At 42.4% G+C, this 19,785-nt stretch overlaps 2 long non-coding RNA genes across 2 annotated transcripts; both read right to left on the bottom strand.

Annotated features, from left to right (window-relative positions):
* Nucleotides 1–11,714: 11,714 nt before the first annotated feature.
* LOC103637958 (uncharacterized) lies at nt 11,715–13,130 on the bottom strand. The gene is made up of 4 exons (XR_002265251.1): nt 12,545–13,130; nt 12,397–12,450; nt 12,085–12,255; nt 11,715–12,003 (listed from the first exon to the last, which is right to left on the bottom strand). It is a non-coding gene; the product is annotated as an uncharacterized lncRNA (long non-coding RNA).
* Nucleotides 13,131–13,819: 689 nt separating this feature from the next.
* On the bottom strand, nt 13,820–17,440 carry LOC103637959 (uncharacterized). Its single transcript, XR_002265119.3, has 3 exons — nt 15,086–17,440; nt 14,357–14,480; nt 13,820–14,265 (listed from the first exon to the last, which is right to left on the bottom strand). It is a non-coding gene; the product is annotated as an uncharacterized lncRNA (long non-coding RNA).
* Between the last annotated feature and the right edge of the window lie 2,345 nt (nt 17,441–19,785).

The following is a 19,785-nucleotide window of genomic DNA, read 5'->3' as shown; positions in this document are numbered from 1 at the left end:
TGGGGATGTGTGTCCTAAGGAATCCGGAGAGCCTCCACATGCACAAGATCAACCATCCTCTTCCACACAAGCATCTCCACCAACCCAAAATGAGGACGAGGCTCAAGTTGATGAAGTAGAAGATCAAGCAAATGAGCCACCTCAAGATAATGGCAATGATCAAGGGGGAGATGCAAGTGATCAAGAAAAGGAGGATGAGCAAGAACCAAGGCCGCCACACCCAAGAGTCCACCAAGCAATCCAACGAGATCACCCCGTCGACACAATCCTCGGCGACATTCATAAGGGGGTAACTACTAGATCTCGTGTTGCACATTTTTGTGAGCATTACTCTTTTGTTTCCTCTATTGAGCCACACAAGGTAGAGGAAGCACTCCTAGATTCGGATTGGGTGGTGGCAATGCAAGAGGAGCTCAACAACTTCACTAGGAATGAGGTATGGCATTTAGTTCCACGTCCTAACCAAAATGTTGTAGGAACCAAATGGGTCTTCCGCAATAAGCAAGATGAGCATGGTGTGGTGACAAGGAACAAAGCTCGACTTGTGGCCAAGGGATACTCCCAAGTCGAAGGTTTGGATTTCGGTGAAACCTATGCACCCGTAGCTAGGCTTGAGTCAATTCGTATATTATTAGCCTATGCTACTTACCATGGCTTTAAGCTTTATCAAATGGACGTGAAAAGTGCCTTCCTCAATGGACCAATCAAGGAAGAGGTCTATGTTGAGCAACCTCCCGGCTTTGAAGACAGTGAGTATCCTAACCATGTCTATAAGCTCTCTAAGGCGCTTTATGGGCTCAAGCAAGCTCCAAGAGCATGGTATGAATGCCTTAGAGATTTTCTTATTGCAAATGGATTCAAAGTCGGAAAGGCCGATCCTACACTCTTTACTAAAACTCTTGAAAATAACTTGTTTGTATGCCAAATTTATGTTGATGATATTATATTTGGGTCTACTAACGAGTCTACATGTGAAGAATTTAGTAGGATCATGACACAAAAGTTCGAGATGTCTATGATGGGGGAGTTGAAGTATTTTCTAGGATTTCAAGTAAAGCAACTCCAAGAGGGCACCTTCCTAAGCCAAACGAAGTACACTCAAGACATTCTAAACAAGTTTGGGATGAAGGATGCTAAGCCCATCAAGACACCCATGGGAACCAATGGGCATCTCGACCTCGACACGGGAGGTAAGTCCGTGGATCAAAAGGTATACCGGTCGATGATAGGTTCTTTACTCTATTTATGTGCATCTCGACCGGATATTATGCTTTCCGTTTGCATGTGTGCAAGATTCCAATCCGACCCTAAGGAATCCCACCTTACGGCCGTGAAACGAATCTTGAGATATTTGGCTTATACTCCTAAGTTTGGGCTTTGGTATCCTAGGGGATCCACATTTAATTTGATTGGATATTCGGATGCTGATTGGGCGGGGTGTAAAATCAATAGGAAGAGCACATCGGGGACTTGCCAGTTCTTGGGAAGATCCTTGGTGTCTTGGGCTTCAAAGAAGCAAAATTCGGTTGCTCTTTCAACCGCCGAAGCCGAGTACATTGCCGCAGGCCATTGTTGCGCGCAATTGCTTTGAATGAGGCAAACCCTGCGGGACTACGGTTACAAATTAACCAAAGTCCCTTTGCTATGTGATAATGAGAGTGCAATCAAATTGGCCGACAATCCCGTCGAGCATAGTCGCACTAAACACATAGCCATCCGGTATCATTTTCTTAGGGATCACCAACAAAAGGGAGATATCGAGATTTCTTACATTAACACTAAAGATCAATTAGCCGATATCTTTACCAAACCTCTTGATGAACAAACTTTTACCAAACTTAGGCATGAGCTCAATATTCTTGATTCACGTAATTTCTTTTGCTAGATTGCACACATAGCTCATTTTTATACCTTTGATCATGTCTCTTTCATATGCTATGACTAATGTGTTTTAAGTCTATTTCAAAACCAAGTCATAGGTGTATTGAAAGGAAATTGGAGTCTTCGGCGAAGACAAAGGCTTCCACTCCGTAACTCAACCATCACCGACGCTCCAAGTCACTCTCCATTCTTGGGAAAAAAAAGCATGAGCATCAAAGAAAAGGACCTCGTCTTTGGGGGAGAGAGTAAGAGCCCAAAGCAAAAGGACCGGACTTCGTCTTTGGTATAATCTTAACTCATTTCTTTATGACCAAAGGGGAAGATAGCACTTCTAGGGCTCTAATGATTCCGTTTTTGGCGATTCATGCCAAAGGGGGAGAAAGAAAGAGCCCAAAGCAAAAGGACCGCACCACCACCAATTTCAAAAACTTTGTGTTTCCAAGGATATTATCAATTGGTTTTCCTGTTATGCTCAAAAGGGGGAGAAACTAGCATTTCAAAAATTATCAAAACCCTCTTGAACACTAAGAGGAGGATCTCATTTAGGGGGAGTTTTGTTTAGTCAAAGGAGAAGCATTTGAAACAAGGAGAGAAAATTTCAAATCTTGAAAATGCTTCGCAAAATCTTATTCATTTACCTTTGACAATTTGCAAAAGAACTTTGAAAAGGATTTACAAAAGAATTTGCAAAAACAAAACTCATGGTGCAAGCGTGGTCCAAAATGTTATAAGTAAGAAACAATCCATGCATATCTTGTAAGTATTTATATTGGCTCAATTCCAAGCAACCTTTGCACTTCTATTATGCAAACTAGTGTAATTATGCACTTCTATATTTGCTTTGGTTTGTGTTGGCATCAATCACCAAAAAGGGGGAGATTGAAAGGGAATTAGGCTTACACCTAGTTCCTAAATAATTTTGGTGGTTAAATTGCCCAACACAAACAAATGGACTAACTAGTTTGCTCTAGTGCATAAGTTATACAGGTGCTAAAGGGTTCACTCTCAGCCAATAAAAAGATCAAGTTTTGGATTCAACCAAGGAGCAAAGGGCCAACCGAAGGCATCTCTGGTCTGGCGCACCGGACTGTCCGGTGCACCACCGGACAGTGTCCGGTGCACCACCGGACATGTCCGGTGCACCAGAGGACTCCAACTCGAACTCGCCACCTTCGGGAATTTCCAGAGGCACTCGCGCTATAATTCACCGGACTGTCCGGTGTACACCGGACAGTGTCCGGTGCGCAAGGAGGAGCGACCTCAGGAACTCGCCAGCTTCGGGAAGCGCCAACGGCTAGTCCGCTATAATTCACCGGACATGTCCGGTGTGCACCGGACTGTCCGGTGCAACTCCGGAGCAACGACTATCTCCGCGCCAACGGCTCCCTGCGGTGCATTAAATGCGCGCGCAGCGCGCGCAGAAGTCAGGCGTGCCCATACTGGCACACCAGACAAGGAACAGTAGATGTCCGGTGTGCACCGGACACCCAGGCGGGCCCATAAGTCAGAAGCTTCAACGATCAGAATCCAACGGCAGTGATGACGTGGCGGGAGCACCGGACATGTCCGGTGTGCACCGGACTGTCCGGTGCACCATCGAACAGACAGCCTCCCAACGGCCACTTTTGGTGGTTGGGGCTATAAATACCCCAACCACCCCACCATTCATTGCATCCAAGTTTTCCACTTCTCAACCACTTACAAGAGCTAGGCATTCAATTCTAGACACACCAAAGAGATCAAATCCTCTCCAATTCCACAAAAGGCTTTAAGTGATTAGCGAGAGAGATTTGCCGTGTTCTTTTGAGCTCTTGCGCTTGAATTGCTTCTTTTCTTTCTCACTTGTTCTTGTGATCAAAACTCCATTGTAATCAAGGAAAGAGGCACCAAGTGTGTGGTGGCCCTTGCGGGGAAGTTTTGTTCCCGGCTTTGATTTGAGAAGAGAAGCTCACTCGGTCCGAGGGACCGTTTGAGAGAGGGAAGGGTTGAAAGAGACCCGGCCTTTGTGGCCTCCTCAACGGGGAGTAGGTTTGCGAGAACCGAACCTCGGTAAAACAAATCCGCGTGTCACACTCTTCATTTGCTTGCGATTTGTTTTGTGCCCTCTCTCGCGGACTCGTTTATATTTCTAACGCTAACCCGGCTTGTAGTTGTGCTTATATTTGTAAATTTCAGTTTCGCCCTATTCACCCCCCCTCTAGGCGACTATTAGTTACTGGCGATTTCAGGGATAACCCAGTCGCAGGGGGTAATTGCGGATCCAACAGGTTCAGTTGCATCTGTTGTAGGGTGTACAACCTCGGGGGTATATGTTGGCGACTCCATGGCGATGTACTCCTGACTCAATGTGTCAGCCAACAATGCTCTATGTTTTCTTATGTACTCTATCTTTGACCCTTTCCGCTTTGGTGTATTATTATACAACCTAAGGCGTTCACGCCTAAACTCCCTCTCGGTGGGAGTTAAGTTTTTGTACCGCTCTCTAAAGTAGGCGACCCTTTCCAAATTATGGTTAGGCGTGTTTGTTGGAGACTTGTTCTCAAGTGCTAGGAGTTAAGAACAAGGCAACATAGAAAATGTTAATCGTTAACACCCTTCATCCCCAGAAGCATTATTTCCCTTAGGATATAATGGCTTACGGACGAAGGCTATGAAGGACATACCTTCATAAATTCATCAAACAATGACGAAGGATAAAATATAAAGAATGTAAAAGAACACATGAACAATCATTTATTATTATTGAACAAAAATATTATTGAACTATAAGTGTACCTTCAATCGGAAGGAAACGATAGTACAAGCGTGACGCAAAAAGTGAATGCCAAGTCAGCGTGAACAGTACGGGAATACTGTTCATCTATTTATAGACACGGGACACAGCCCTTACAAAATTACATTCATGCCCTTTACATTTGATAATAACTCTATAGTAGTCTATCGAGGTCTGAATAGCCTTTTCATCTTTAAGTCGGTTCCACTCTTTGCTGTTACGCCGAAGCTTTCCTGCTCAACACCTTCGGCTCTGTATCAAGCTTCGTATTATTTCGGTCTGCTGCAATGCCGACTTTAGTCCGAGAGTACCTGTTTACACATTGTACTACAGAAATACTGTTAAATCCTGTTTTTGAGGACCTTCGGACGCCGAAGGTCCCCAACAGTAGCCCCTCGCAATATTAATTTGTTTGAAATAATAAATTTAGATTGCGATATGGACGAAGGCTTTACGCCGAAGGTCCGAAAAAACACCTTCCCTTTGCTAGAATAGCAACATTCAATGACAAGTGGGGTCTTTCAACTTTCAACGCACCGAGCGTATAAATATGGCCATACCGCAAACTCATTTTGCACGCTTTCTGGCCAACCACTCCCGCTTACTCAATTTTTAGCTCTTGCGCGCTAAGATTCCCTGAGTCTTTAGTTTTAAAGCTTCGGCATTGAAAATAGTTTTTTAGTGTTTCCGAAGATGTCTGGAGACAAGGAAGCTGTTACTGAGGCGAAACTGTCTCTTGATGAGGAGAAAAACCTGGGGTTTCTTATAGCGATGTCGAAGACAAACACGGAAAAAATCACCAAGGAAATTCTGGAAGGCTTGTCTGAAGATACTGGTGACAGTGACAGTTTTGATGTAGATAGTGGCGGTGAAGACTCCGAAGACCGCCCCTGGCGACCAAGTCATGCGGTTTTCGGCAAATCAGCTATCAAAGAAAACCATCTTGCCAATATGAGGGGAAGGTATTTCCGGGATCTGTCCATTGTGAGGGCGGACGAAGGGGAAAAGACTTGTCCACACCCTGAAGAAAATGAAGTTGTGGTGTACCGAAGCTTTTTGAAAGCCGGATTGCGATTCCCCTTGAGCAGCTTCGTCGTGGAGGTGTTGAAAATCTTCGAAGTCTATCTTCATCAACTTACTCCAGAGGCGATTATAAGGCTAAATATCTTCGTGTGGGCCACGAGAAGCCAAGGTCTGAAGCCTGACGCAAGAAGCTTCTGCAATATACATGAATTATTATATGAAACAAAGCCTTGGGGCAAAGAACAGTACCACAATAACTTTGGCTGCTACAGTTTCGTCTCTCGGTCCGGGGCAAGCTGTCCCGTACCAACCTTTCGGAAGAGATGGCCCGGGGATTGGATGACAGAATGGTTTTATGTGAAGAATGACCTATCAGCACGAGAAGACATCAAAGGTATAATCATGCGTCCTATTTGGCAAAGCTTCGGCCTTCGGAGGCCGAAGGTGGAAATGAATGAAGCTGCCGAAGAATGCCAGAGGGCCTTCGGCGTCATCTGCTCTTTTATTGGAACAAGAGATTTAGTACAAGAACATATTGCCTTCCGGGTGTGGCCGCTTGCAGAGAAATGGGAAATGCCTCAAGAAACTATAAAAGAGACCGACGAAGGTGGGCTTGTGAGACTGAAGTACACCTTCAAGTTTGGAGATAAATTTACTGAGCCAGATGACGACTGGCTAAAGAGTATTGAAAATTTAAGTGACGAATTGCTTGGTGCTTATTCGAAGGCCGAAGATACCGCGATGTCAGCAGCCTTCGGAGGCCGAAAAAAGAAGAGGCTGAATCGGGTATTTGATGCAATTGGGTTTGTTTACCCTGACTATTGCTACCCCATCCGAAGGCAGAAAAGAAAGAACATAACTTCTGCAAAAGAAGAAGCTGCAACTGCTCCTAGCGAGCCAGAGCCTGAAAGAAAGAAAATAAAAGTCCTCACTCACCGGCCGCGTTATATCGAACCAGCTTCGGTGCCGGAGTTTACCGAGAAATCTTCTTCGGTTACCGAGGCTGAAAAGCCAACCAGACCAGTCACGCCACCTGCAGCTGCAGGGATAACCGAAACGGCGAAAAAGATAGAACTAGAAGAACCGAAGGTTTCGCTGCCAGAAACCAAAGAAATGGCCGAAGCGCTATCCACAGAAAAATTGCAGAAGTGGAAAAACCAACTGAAGAAAAAGTACCAGAAATTGTGAGTCCTGCAGCAAATGTTGAGACAACAAAAAATCAAAAAGCGCCAGCAGTGACTCCAAAAAGAAGAAGAATGGCGAATGTGCTAGATGTACTAGAAACAATTAAGACTTCAAGCACACCTCCGAAGAAAGCTGTTGTTACTCCTGAAACAACAGTTGAAACTTCTGGTTCTAAAGTTCCAGAGCAAGGGGCTGAAACCGAAACTGGGCCCTCAGAGCCCGCAAAGGGGAAACCTTTGGAAAGTGACGAAGAAAAAATAACAAATCCAACTTTTGTTGAAAAAACCAGTGTTGTTGCCCCTGAAGCATCCCCCAAAATTCGTGATTATGTTTTTCGTCATGCTTCGGGGAAAAAATTATCAGAAAAAGAAGAACAAGAGGCCCAGCACTATGCCCAAAAACTGAATTATCCAAAGGGGGCGTTGATATTTAATGGCAGTGGAGAAGAAGATTTCTTGTATTGTCTCCCCGACAGCAAGGAAATTTCTGTCTGTCGGGAGATGAGCAGAAGCTTCGGATTCCCAACTTTAGAAGACGGACTTTCGGTGCTGTCGAAGAACGATCTGGCCGACAGCCTGGCTTACAATAGTTTAAAGGTACGATATATGAAATCCTTGTATTTTTCCGTTCGTTTGAACCCACTGATACACACACATATTTCTTTTTGCAGGGCTTGATACTCAGCAATGCTCTTAGAGCACAGAAAGATGCTGAAGACGAAGGGTGTACAATAGCCCTGAGCAACCTTCGTTCCGAAATAATTGAACTGAGGAACGAAGGTCTCGAAAAATACAAAATATTATACTCATTGATAAATAAAATAAAAGAGGATGAAGCTGCTTTTAAAATTCAAGCTGAAGCTCAGAAACGCGAAATTGAAGACCTTCGGAAACAACTGGCCAGAGCCAAGGAAGAACGCATACTCGAAGAAACAAAGCGTGAACTCAGCGATCAATGGGCAGATCACCTAGAAGTGACTGTTGAAGAGCTTCGTTCGTCCAAAAAGAGATGCTACAATAAATCTATAGATTGTGTCAAGAAATTAAAGGCTAGCTTCGCCAAGGTCGGCGCATTATCAAGTGAGGAAAACTTTTCAAGAGGTAATCCCGAAGGTGTCATCGAATGGATTAACCACGAAGCCGAAGCCTTTGAAGAAATTTTAAATAGCCGAGGAGATATATGTGCCTTCTCTGGCGCCAGAGGGATTGCCAGCATCTTAGAGAAGGAGGGCTGTGAACATGTAAAAATTTTAGCACAGTCCGAAGCTGCTTTGTCCTTTGAAGATACAAAAGATCCCTCGGCCGAAGCTAGTATAATTGGTGGAAAGTTTTTTACTGATATCTGGGATAATGGTGGCCGAGAGATGGCCGGAGAAATTATTCGAAGAAGTGAAAAGGGTATTCACGATGCTAGAGAAGTAGCTGAGGCTGCTAAAAAGAGCGCAGAGGCCGAAGGTCAATTAGGTATCAACTAATAGTTTTTATCGTGTTGTAATCTTAGGCTTTAAGATTTGTTTATGATTTGTAATAGCAAAGTAGCCGTGTCCTGTCCTTCCTCAGATCCTACTGAAGTATCTCCGGGTGCACGGCCTAAGGGTGACGATGAGATTAAAAAGATGGCTGAAGCTATTATGGATGAGGTTGTCGATCGACTGTTGAACGAAGCTGCAGAAGTGGTACTTAGGGAAGACTAGATGCTATTGTAAAAACATTTTAAATGTAACACGTGTAATATCTTGTAATCCTGTATGTAACATATTTGTTTTATTTTTCTTTATGGTTTAATTCTTTACGATGCATGAAACTTTTCATACATACCTTTTTTGAGTCTTTGGCGAAAAAACACCTTCCCTTCTTTTCATGCTTCGTGAAGAAAAATTTTTATGTATCACAACAATGTCCATAGCGCTCAGATGAAGAATATCCAAGCTTCGTGAAACCATTCTCCGAAGCTATACTCCGAAGTTGAAGATTGTGTCTCCTTGTGACAATACGATTTTCACTCTTTGAAAGCATACTTCCGAAGATCAATATTGTGTCCCCCTCTTGTACCATATGCAACATGATGTATGATGCTTATGCTATGCAAAATGATGTGATGATGTTATGTTACGTAGATGGCATTTGTTCCGAAAGATACACACATATCCCCACACAATATTTTTGTATCAGCGCTGATTCTTCGCTGTAAGCTCTGCATTCCCTTAGGAACGTCTTTGGAGCTTCTTCGCCTTTTACTTAGGCGGTATAAGCTCTGCATTCCCTTAGGAACGTCTTTGGAGCTTCTTCGCCTTTTACTTAGGCGGTATAAGCTCTGCATTCCCTTAGGAACGTCTTTGGAGCTTCTTCGCCTTTTACTTAGGCGGTATAAGCTCTGCATTCCCTTAGGAACGTCTTTGGAGCTTCTTCGCCTTTTACTTAGGCGGTATCAGCGTTGACTTTTCGCTGTATGCTCTGCATTCCTTTTGGAACGACTTTGGAGCAGAAAACTTACACTGCGCTCCCTTCGGAACGACTTTTTGTGACTTCGAAGAATTTTCGATAATCCGAAGGTCCTTTTTATTATCAGAAACCTGTGAAGAAAACATATTTTTCTTGTAGGAATCAACGAAACTAATTACATGAAACCTAAAACAATGTCCTTTATTACAGAAAATAAAACTGAATGAAAAAGATTGCTATTAAGGTAGGATATTTGTCAATAGATGTGCTTTGATTCTGGCACGGTGCTGTTGACCGTGCGAGCTTCGGACTGTTCTCTGAAGTCCCTTTGATGTGGAGCATATTGGCTCCCTTCTGGCTGCTGGCCTTGTTGCAACGGAGGTGGAGGCGGAGGCTGTTGCCAGGAAGCTTGAGGTTGACTCGCCGAAGCAGCAGAGACTGCAGGATGGTTGCCCACATATTCTGGGATGTAGGGCGAATGATACGAAGCTGTATGCATGACCTGCTTCGGCTGGGCTTGCTGTGTTGCTGCTTCAGCTATTTCCTTTTGCTTCTGTATAGTGACATGGCACATCCTGGTAGTATGGCCTTTGTTCTCACCGCAGAATAAGCAAAAGATTCTTCTCGGTTGATCGCCAAATCTTCCTCCGAAGCCCCTGGCGCCTCTGCCTCTTGGAGCTGGTGGCCGGAAGGAGCTTTGCTGTTGTCCAGAAGCCTGTGAGGAGCATTGTGGCCTTTGCTGTTGGCTTCCTCTGTCATCATTTTGTGTAGAATTGTGAATTGATCTCACATGCCTCGGGTAAAACCTTCCTCCGAAGCCCCTGGTCATTTCAGAAAACCTGAAAGCCTCCTCCCTTCTTTGGCGAAAATCATTGTCGGCCCGAATGTATTCATCCATTTTCTGGAGAAGCTTCTCCAAAGTTTGAGGAGGCTTCCTGGCGAAGTACTGAGCTGACGGACCTGGCCGAAGCCCCTTGATCATGGCCTCGATGACAATTTCATTGGGCACCGTTGGTGCCTGTGCCCTCAGACGCAAGAACCTTCGGACATATGCCTGAAGGTATTCTTCGTGGTCCTGAGTGCACTGGAACAGAGCCTGAGCAGTGACCGGCTTCGTCTGAAATCCTTGAAAGCTGGTTAACAACAAATCCTTCAGCTTCTGCCATGAAGTGATCGTTCCTGGTCGAAGGGAAGAATACCAGGTTTGAGCAACACTTCTGACAGCCATAACGAAAGATTTGGCCATGACTGAAGCATTGCCACCATACGAAGACACTGTTGCTTCGTAGCTCATCAAAAACTGCTTCGGGTCTGAGTGGCCATCAAATACGGGGAGCTGAGGCGGCTTGTAGGACGGAGGCCAAGGTGTAGCCTGTAACTCAGCGGACAGGGGAGAAGCATCATCAAAAACAAAATTCCCATGATGGAAATTGTCATACCAGTCATCTTCGTTGGGAAAGCCCTCCTGATGAAGGTCTTGATGCTGAGGCCTTCGGTGTTGCTCATCCTGAGCAAGATGACGAACTTCTTCAGAGGCTTCATCTATCTGCCTCTGCAGTTCAACTAGCCTGGCCATCTTCTCCTTCTTGCGTTGAACCTGCTGCTGAAGGATTTCCAGATTTTGAATCTCCTGATCTAGATCATCCTCCGGAGGTGTTGGACTGGTAGCCTTCCTCTTCTGGCTTCGTGCCTCTCTAAGAGAAAGGACGTCTTGATTGGGGTCCAGCGGCTGCAGCGTGCCAGCCCCTGGTGCTGAAGCCTTCTTCGGCGGCATGACGAAGGTGATGCTTGCCGAAGGTGTCAAAAAGCTCAAGAAATGGAAGTGAGTTCACCGGAGGTGGGCGCCAATGTTGGAGACTTGTTCTCAAGTGCTAGGAGTTAAGAACAAGGCAACATAGAAAATGTTAATCGTTAACACCCTTCATCCCCAGAAGCATTATTTCCCTTAGGATATAATGGCTTACGGACGAAGGCTATGAAGGACATACCTTCATAAATTCATCAAACAATGACGAAGGATAAAATATAAAGAATGTAAAAGAACACATGAACAATCATTTATTATTATTGAACAAAAATATTATTGAACTATAAGTGTACCTTCAATCGGAAGGAAACGATAGTACAAGCGTGACGCAAAAAGTGAATGCCAAGTCAGCGTGAACAGTACGGGAATACTGTTCATCTATTTATAGACACGGGACACAGCCCTTACAAAATTACATTCATGCCCTTTACATTTGATAATAACTCTATAGTAGTCTATCGAGGTCTGAATAGCCTTTTCATCTTTAAGTCGGTTCCACTCTTTGCTGTTACGCCGAAGCTTTCCTGCTCAACACCTTCGGCTCTGTATCAAGCTTCGTATTATTTTGGTCTGCTGCAATGCCGACTTTAGTCCGAGAGTACCTGTTTACACATTGTACTACAGAAATACTGTTAAATCCTGTTTTTGAGGACCTTCGGACGCCGAAGGTCCCCAACAGTGTTACCAACAGTTTCAAGCACAACGCCTGGAATAGGGCATGTATACGTTAAACCGCCTGAAATCAGCTGTTTTGCAAATTTAGTTGAGTGAACAGTCATGTACCTGGTGTCAGAAGGTCTCTCGTTGTGAAAACATCGTCTGCCTTGAATGTCTCATTCCAATGCAACCAATCTCTATCATCATCTTATTCACATTTACTTTTTCGTCTCCATCTAAAAAACAATGATCACATTACTTTCTAAGTGTAGGTTTATGCACAGAAACATTAATTTAAATTTGACGTGTTTCATCACCTCCTTACACAGTGGACATCATATGTTGTCCCTTGTTTTGTTGTCGCGCCTCACGACGCTTCTTATTCAACTTGTTCCTTTGGTCTACTGACATTTTTGCACGTCTTTCTCTATGCCTTTGCCTTTCTCGTTCGATAAAATTATTGGTCGGTGAAGTTTTGTTATTAGGAACTGCCAAACCAACAGTGGTAAACTGATTTTCATGGCTACAAATGCATTTAGCATAAGTAAAGAGCCAACCTCTAGACAAAGACAACAAATCTTTATTATAAAATGATGGGTGAAAAATTGTGATTGGTATATCTGCAATACCTTGTGTTGCAAAGTTTGTGAAATCAATTGTGCTACAGCCATATGAAAGACTAACTGTGAAACACAATGAAAACCAAAAATAAGATTAATAGATATTCACTAATCCATAAGAGGATCTATTAAAATAATTGTTTCAATGATCATATACCTGAACCAAGATGCACATCTCCACTTATTTCAAAGTTAACCGTCTCACATGTCTTCATATTAATGTCTTCTTTGTATATCACCCATATACAAAAGAATACACGACAATTTTGTATAAGGTACATGTAGGTATAATAACAATTAGGAATTTAACATTTTCATCACCTCTAGATGCCTCTGGCTGTATAGGAGGTCCTTTATTTCGTTGACTTACTTCACAACGCTTTCTACTTTTCTCGTTTTTTTGTTCAACGGTCATCGTGACATATCTTTCTCTTTCCCTTTCCCTTTGCCTCTTACGTTCCTTAGCATCGACATTTGGACCAAGCAATTTCGATCCATTGCCATCAGCTACAGTATAACTTTGTGTATTAGTGTTCCCCTACATACTACATTTCAAACGTTAATCGACACGCCTGTAATAACCTTTACCTATAGTAATGGTGTTTGAGATGTTTGTCAATGGTGTGCGACCATCATTATGTTCCATCTGATCTATTTCTGTTGGTTCTCCGTTATCCATAAAGAAACCCTATTATGGACAGTGGAATGGCTTAGTTAAGTTTTCACACAGTACTCTGTGTACAACCACAATTTAGTTCAATATATAAAATTTAAGACACATCGTTTGTCTATTGTGTACATGTATCAATTTGCACACATTTTACACAGCTATCTGTTCAGTACACATAGAAACATATTTGTTGTTGTCACACAGTATACACGGTACACATAGTTCTCAAACACAACAAGGTTCACAGAATATTCGAACAAACATGTTCACATACAGCCATTTGCATTAAGCAAACCAGAATGTACGGACAAGGGTTGACAACAGGGATATCGTCACAAGGGAGGAGATCAAGGAAAAGCTCGTGCAAGCATCAGAGGAGGATCCTCTTAGGCGCCCTTGATTAAACTTTTGAATATGGTAGAGGAAGAACAATGTTCCAGAATTTAGACTCAGGTGAGGCGTAAAGTTTTGGTGTGATATTGTAGGGTTTGGTTTTGTGACTAATCCTTTGCATTGTCAGTATCTAAATATGTGTAACCCATAAAGCCCTTCTTTCATAATTTGGAGGTGATCAGGCCTGTCCAATAAAATGCATTAATTTTGTTCATGTTATTCTACAGGAATTCCACGCATGTTAGACAAAATACAAAGTTTATATTTTTCTCATAATATAATACAGATTTGGAGACTGTCTGCATTATCTAAATATGTGTAACCCATACATATTAGTACGGGAAATCAATTTTTCGCACAAAATATTTATTAATTATGGAACAAAAAAATCACAAACTATCTCTTATTAAACCCATGTCATAGGTATTACAAACAAAATTCATAGACATACAATTGAGCTTCATGTTGCTTTTGGTTGATCAATAGTACGGCATGTATTCTATCATTATAGAATCTATCTACGCCTAAACATAGTCCCAATTATTGCTCTTTGTGAAATTGTAGAATCTATCTACGCCTTTGTTCTTCAAGGAATGTAACAGCAAACTGACGGTTGTTCCGCGCCACCAAAGCTTTTTGAATTGATGCAATGAATGCCACAATTAATCATATCTACACGTAGTTCATGATATAATGAGAACAATCATGATTTAAATGTAACTATTTTTTTAGAATATACTTACGTCCAAAATAATGGGTGTTGTGATGGAACAGATTGATGTGTATTGCGGTATGATCCGAAGACTCGAGGCACTCTAGAATTACATATTTAAATCTTCGTTACAAATCATTATAAAGCAAAACTTAGTGACGTATGTGTTTGCAAGGGGTAAAGGCATGTTGTACCTTGTCTTCTGAACTGCCTAAACATAGTACCGATTATTATGCCATAATCCTCCTTAGCCAACGTCCAGCGGAGTGCATTTTTGTTTAGTAGGTCACCCAAACTTTAATGATATGTAAAGACCACCTAGGACATTGATTTTGGTAAGAATAGGTTAGTAATATATAGATTTGATATATACAATTAATGGAATATATATCTAGCATCTATTATAACAATCTTTCCGAATGGGCCCCACATTGTGCGATAAATTGTATCCAGGTGGACTACAATAGCCATAATGTCTACAAAAATAACAATTTATAAATGGATTAATACTGAATTTTGTGTAAATGATATTTTAATAATTTATAGAGATCGATATATTCACCGACTAAAGTTCTGTTTGGCAACTCGACAATATCAGCAAGGTTCAAGAATATATGTTTTGGGAATGACGCCATTTGAATTGGAACAGTGTATGGCTCCACGATAGTTTGTTGGTTGAGATACAATTCCATGGGACCATTTAGATGTCGAAAATTAAATTCACCCGGATGAAGACCAAACTTTACGTTATGCATCTTGTAAACATGCTTTTCATGGAGCAAATTGTCGAAATGTTTGACTGTCTCATACAAATATGTCATGGCCTCGATCTTGGCTCCCTAATAGTATTTCAGTAGGAGAAGAGGTGATGGTATGAAGATCGTGTAACTTTCAAAATGAAACTTAAAGAATTGTTGGCTTACATTGATGTCAGATAAAATGAAATGTTGTCTGTCACGATAACGTGGTTCAATCGGGAATTTAACTTCTACCCGAGCGACAATACTGTATTTCTGCGGTAGCCCACAAAAATCTTCATCACGGTAGTCGTCGAACAACCTGAAGCTATATTAAACATACGACTAAATAACAATCATAACTTTGAAAGACAAATTTTGTGTAAATATATTCATATAATAACTTACATAGGCATCCGTTTTAGGCGGTCCGCTGCGGCTCTTTTACGGTTCAGTACGACCGGTTCCATCAAAACCTTATAGCCTTTAACATAATTTAAAATTTAAATTTAAATGGAACACATGTCATACTTTCGCGGTTCAATATTCTATTGTTGTCTATTGGTTCATGAAAAAATATGTTGTCAGAAGCTCAAAAAAGTTATTACTTTGTAAAGCCTTTTATTCTCATCAATTCTCATGTCGTCATATGTTTTCTGATCAATTATCACGTCGTTTACTTTCTAAAGTCATTTAATCTCATCAGTCATCATGTCGTCATCAAGGTTCTGATTTCAAGTGTGCTTATGCAGACAATCTCCCTAGGTTGTTATATATCTTTGTTCATCATTGGGTAAGAAGAACTTGTTTCATGTTTGTTGACGTGAGAGGTACTATGGGACTGCTACAGATAACTGCAAATGCTTGTTAAGAAATGCAAGTGAGTGGTTGTCTCACAGAGCAACCGATGTAACTGGAAAAGAACATGAAGAGAAGCACTTAAGGGTGTTTGCCTTTGTGTTAAATGGTATATTTGGAAAAGAACATGAAGAGAAGCAGATGATAAAGAGAATTGTGAACGGATGCAAGTGCACCGAACTCAAAGTATACTACCAGCTAAGCCTCCCCACTATCATTTTATCTAAAAATTAGCATCAACTGATATATACCGGAAGAATGCATATATAAACTTTATACCCAATAAAAAACCCCCAATACACACAAGCTCGACATTGTATTACTTAACATATGTCATATAAAAGTCATATTAGGGGAAGCATTGAAAAGAAGTCAGTTCATTTTATGTTTGAGCGACAAATTCACTAACATATCACAGGCTACTAAAGAACAGTTGCAGCGACAAATTCGCTTGAAAGCTTACCTTGGCCTGAGAAGCTACAGAAGCCGTCGCTGCGTTGCAGCGAACCCCCGGTGGTGTCCTGTCGTCCGGTTAACCAAGCGCCTCTCCCTTCCTTCTTCCGCACCCGCTCGCTAGCCGAAACAACAGGCTACTAAAGAATGAACTGAAAACAAAAAAGGCATGCAATCTACCACATCAGGTGTTCAAACAGTGGACATTGAAAAGAAGTCGGTTCCTTTTAATTCAAAATGTGCCCTTGCATATACATTTGAAACCATAAAAGGAAGATGACCTCTCGATCAAGATAACGATACACTTTTTGATGGGCGAAGCAGAGCAGTAGCCCAAAAAAGGAAAGTACTCTAAAGTCTGAACAATTTCGTAAAGTAACTTGGAGATATTGGTTGGGAAGCATAGATCAGTCAAATAGTGTATTTCAAGAGAAAATAATGGTCAGGTGGCATGTAAATGCATGTAAGAATGGCATGAAAATTTTAATGCTTTTACTTGAGTCTCAAAATCCCATCACGACAAGGAGATTTTGTTGTAGGATCTTAATAATACCTTACAACACATAATAGAAACTTCACAAGGTAGTAAACACTAAAACAGTCAGAAAATTGAATAAATAGTCATTAATGAGATAATGATTATACTTGTGTAGTTTGTCAAGTTGAATGGCTAACTATCAACATTTCATAAATTAAAATGAAATAATTGTTGGGGGCCTTCGTCTTCCGAAGGTCCTCAAAAACATGATTAACAATGTTTCCCAAGTATAATATATGTACAGGAACCTTCGGACTCGGGATGAAGTTGTACACAATACGGAGAGCAGGGTCGGAACGAAGGTTGAACCAGCGCCGAAGCTGTGCGCAAGGGAGCTTCGACTCGATAGCAGAAAAAGGAACCGACTTAAGGAGGAAAAGGCTATTTAGTCCTCAATAGATTGTTCTTAAGTCAATAGTGAATATGAAGGGCATGAATGTAATTTCACACGGGCTGCGACCTGTGCCTATAAATAGATGAACAGTACCCCCATACTGTTCACGCTGACTTGTACTCGCTCGTGCGTTACGCTTGTACTTTTACCTTCTGTCGAGTCGAAGGTACAAATGTAATTCGATATTGTTCTTATTTATCCAGGATTATATAATAAATATATGTAAATAATGTTATGTGATTATTCATGTTATTCTCTCATGTTTCATATGCTTCTCCATTTATCAATGTAAATTATGATGATGAAGGTATGTCCTTCATGACCTTCGTCCGAAGATCATTATATCCTAAGAGAAATAATGCTTCGAGGGACGAAGGGCATTAACCATTAACTTATTTCTGTGTTGCCTTGTTCTTAATTCATAGCATTTGAGAACAAGTCCCCAACATTGGCGCCCACCTCCAGTGTACTCACTTCCACAATCTTCGGCAAAGCATCGACCTTCGTCATGCCGCCGAAGAAGATAACAGCGCCAGGGGCTGCACTGCAGCCACTGGACACAAACCAGGAGACTCTCTCTCTCCGAGAGGCTCGAAGCCAGAACAGAAAGGCCACTAGTCCAACATTCTAGGAGGAGGAGTTGGACCAGGAGATCAGGGACATGGAAATCATCCACCAACAGGTGCAAAGGAAAAAGGAGAAGATGGCTCGGTTGGCCGATCTTCAAAGGAAGATCGATGAAGCTACTGAGGAAGTGCGTCATCTTGCTCAGGATGATCAAGACCGAAGGCCCCAACACAGGGAGCTTCGTCAAGAGGGCTTGTTCAACGAAGATGGATGGTACGATGATTTTAATCATGATACCTTTACTTTTGATGATGTTTCTCCCTTGGCAGCATAATTGCAGGCTATCTGAAAGTCGCCTAGAGGGGGGTGAATAGGGCGAAACTGAAATTTACAAAGTTAATCACAACTACAAGCCGGGTTAGCGTTAGAAATATAATCGAGTCCGCGAGAGAGGGTGGAAAACAAATCGCAAGCAAAATAAGAAGTGTGACACACGGATTTGTTTTACCGAGGTTCGGTTCTTGCAAACCTACTCCCCGTTGAGGAGGCCACAAAGGCCGGGTCTTTTTCAACCCCTTCCCTCTCTCAAACGGTCCCTCAGACCGGGTGAGCTTCTTCTTCTCAATCAAACGGGAACAAAACTTCCCCGCAAGGTCCACCACACAATTGGTGCCTCTTGCCTTGGTTACAATTGAGTTGATCGCAAGAAAGAATCAAAGAAGAAAGCAATCCAAGCGCAGGAGCTCGAAAGAACACAAGCAAATCTCTCTCACTAATCACTAAGGCGTTGTGTGGAGTTTGGAGAGGATTTGATCACTTGGGTGTGTCTAGAATTGAATGCTAGAGCTCTTGTAAGTAGTTGAAGTAGGAAAACTTGGATGACTTGAATGTGGGGTGGTTGGGGGTATTTATAACCCCGACCACCAAACTAGCCGTTTGGTGGAGGCTGTCTGTCGCATGGTGCACTGGACAGTCCGGTGCACACCGGACAGTGTCCGGTGCGCCAGCCACGTCACCAGGCCGTTGGGTTCCGACCGTTGGAGCTCTGACTGCGGGGCCCGCCTGGATGTCCGGTGGCACACCGGACATGCACTGTAGAGTGTCCGGTGCGCCACTTCGCGCGTGCCTGACTTCTGCGCGCTCTGGCGCGCATTTAATGCTTCTGCAGGTGACCGTTGGCACGAAGTAGTCGTTGCTCCGCTGGCTCACCGGACAGTCCGGTGTACACCGGACATGTCCGGTGAATTATAGCGGAGCGAATTCCCGAAGCTGGCGAGTTCCAGAGTTGCTCTTCCCTGGGGCACCGGACACTGTCTGGTGAATTATAGCGGAGCGCCTCTGGATTTTCTCGAAGGTGAGGAGTTTAGCTTGAAGTCCCCTGGTGCACCGGACACTGTCCGGTGGCACACCGGACAGTCCGGTGCGCCAGACCAGGGCACACTTCGGTTATCCCTTGCTCTCTTTTGTTGAACTCAATTCTTGGTCTTTTTATTGGCTAAGGTGTGAACCTTTGGCACCTGTATAACTTATACACTAGAGCAAACTAGTTAGTCCAATTATTTGTGTTGGGCAATTCAACCACCAAAATCAATTAGGAACTAGGTGTAAGCCTAATTCCCTTTCAATCTCCCCCTTTTTGGTGATTGATGCCAACACAAGCCAAAGCAAATATAGAAGTGCATAATTGAACTAGTTTACATAATTTAAGTGCAAAGGTTTCTTGGAATTGAGCCAATATAAATACTTATAAGATACGCATGGATTGTTTCTTTAATTTTTGACATTTTGGACCACGCTTGCACCACATGTTTTGTTTTTGCAAATTCTTTTGTAAATCCTTTTCAAAGTCCTTTTGCAAATAGTCAAAGGTAGATGAATGAGATTTTGCAAAGCATTTTCAAGATTTGAAATTTTCTCCCTTTGTTTCAAATGCTTTTCCTTTGACTAAACAAAACTCCCCTAGATGAAATCCTCCTCTTAGTGTTCAAGAGGGTTTTGATGTATCAATTTTGAAACACAACTTTCTCCCCCTTTGGAACATAATAAGATGCCAATTTGAAATTTCCAATTGAAAAT

Source organism: Zea mays, chromosome 9 (genome assembly GCF_902167145.1).
Source record: "Zea mays cultivar B73 chromosome 9, Zm-B73-REFERENCE-NAM-5.0, whole genome shotgun sequence".
Classification (NCBI taxonomy): domain Eukaryota; kingdom Viridiplantae; phylum Streptophyta; class Magnoliopsida; order Poales; family Poaceae; genus Zea; species Zea mays.
This window is presented reverse-complemented; position numbering and strand designations above follow the sequence as displayed.